We start from the raw sequence: 2,167 nt of genomic DNA, 5'->3' as shown, positions 1-2,167 counted from the left end.
TGAATCCATGGTAATTTTTGCTTAGTTGATTACTTAGGATTCATGAGAGCAAATTCGAATAGAACAATTAATTTGGTAATCTGTGATTGGTGGACTTTCAATTGAATCAAGGAATCATTACGTGTTCATATAATTGTTAAAATTATCTGCGAATTAAAGTTTGTTGTGAATCAGAATCTGCCAAACCCCCCTCCCTGTGTTATTATTGTGTTCATCTGGAAATTGAAGCTTTGAACAAGAACATTGGTCGTTGGGAGACGACTTGGTTCAACTGTCACATACTGCATTTTAAGTGTTTTAATTTGGTGGGGTACGACCTCTATCAAATTTGGCGTCGTTGTTGTAACATCCCTAAGGAATATTACTTATTTTAATTAAATAAAATTCGAATCACAATAAATATTGCATTGAACATAAACTATTTCCCAAAAACGCGGGAAAATTTTAAAAGAACATAACTGGTACCATACATAATTCGAATGTACCATATCGTTATATACAAATGATATTAAAATTCAACATAAAAATATTTACATCAAAAACAAAACAGTAGAGTTTCTTTCAAAATCCCAAGTAGCCCATGCTTTCCGTCTCTAAGCAGCTCCTAGCTCACCTATCACATCATCTGCTCCCGGATAACAAATTATCCGATCATTGCCACACACACACACAGATAGGGTGAGCTATGCACAATAAAAATGTAAACAGATATATGAAATAAATATGTTTTCCCCAATCCCAAAAATACATAATTAAAATCCTCATACTTTTCAAATCACCCAACCATGACCTCATAGTCCTTCATGAGTCATATGCATGAACTAGGTTTTGGGACTTCCCTATGCTCCCACGAAAATAACTCATTCGTGGTCCAACCCTATGAGCCTATCCCGCTCATAGTCCTGCCCTACAGACTCCTCGCATGTAGTATAAACATCCAAGTCTCATAACTTGAACCCTGGCACGCACGCAATCACCATACTATGGACTCCTCGCCCAATAGTAGCCGACGGGAACATCACAGTTCCTTGCCCATCGTGCGCCCGACACATGCAATCACCATACTAAGGACTCCTCACCCATTAGTAGCCGACGGGAACTCAACCAGTTCCATGCCCATCATGTGTCCAACCACCGAGCACATCCCAGACCCCTATTGGACTTAGTCCTTCAAGCCCAAACATCACACCACATGCATATACAATCTATCCTTATGAGATACAACTAAAACACACTCACAAGCACATAGAAACATAAAAGTTCGCATAAACTCGCTTAGGCTAGGGACCTCTCGCCCAAGCTAAGCCCTCAGCCTTGCCTAGGCTAGCTCACCTTGCCTGAGCGAGCTTAAAACAACAACAACATCAAGTTATCTAGCTTAGGCGAGATCCTCTCGCCTGTGCGAGTCACACCTTCCCCCTAAACAACATACAGACCTCGCCTAGACGAGGAACCACTTAAACAACGTCATTTCTCATCGCGACCTCGCTCAGGCGAATGTCTCTCGCCTGAGCGAGACTGAGTCACTCAAAACACCAATACTTCTCGCCTGGGCGAGATATCGCGCTCAAAAGCACCCAAATTTCCTCGCAATCTCGCTTAGGCGAACTGTCCCTCGCCTGAGAGAGACTAAGTCGCTCAACACCAAACCAAGGTCGCCTGGGCGAGCAGCGCGACCCAAACCAGACGTGAGGTTCTACAACTCTCGCCTAGACGAGATAAACTCGCTTGGGCAAGACTTGCAGAGTTCCCTCACTGTCACACACGCATTTTACCCAAAACAATGTTAATTCATGCCCAAAATTGTACCACAAACCAGTCAATCGATACCAATATAATTATAATGGCAAATGCCATTCAGAATCATCCATTCCAACCCACTATACCACCAATTGCGAATATAAGACTAAAAGTATCCAAAACTCTCATCCCACAACCTATTCCACATACATAATCAAACATCCAAATTCCACATATCTCCATTTCACAATCACAAAACATAGAATGCGAAATTGACACCATTCAGAATTCAATTAAGAAGCAATAATCCATAATCATAAGACAAACATCAATTAATACACAACACACAGAGACAGCTCCCTTAACTTGAAAATTTGATTGAAATTGGTTTTCCTTGGTTTGCCCATTCTGCTAGACTTTTCTTTAC

Source organism: Vigna unguiculata, unplaced genomic scaffold (assembly GCF_004118075.2).
Source record: "Vigna unguiculata cultivar IT97K-499-35 unplaced genomic scaffold, ASM411807v1 contig_627, whole genome shotgun sequence".
NCBI classification, from domain to species: Eukaryota; Viridiplantae; Streptophyta; class Magnoliopsida; order Fabales; family Fabaceae; genus Vigna; species Vigna unguiculata.
The sequence above is the reverse complement of the archived record's forward strand: the minus strand, read 5'-3'. Positions refer to the sequence as shown.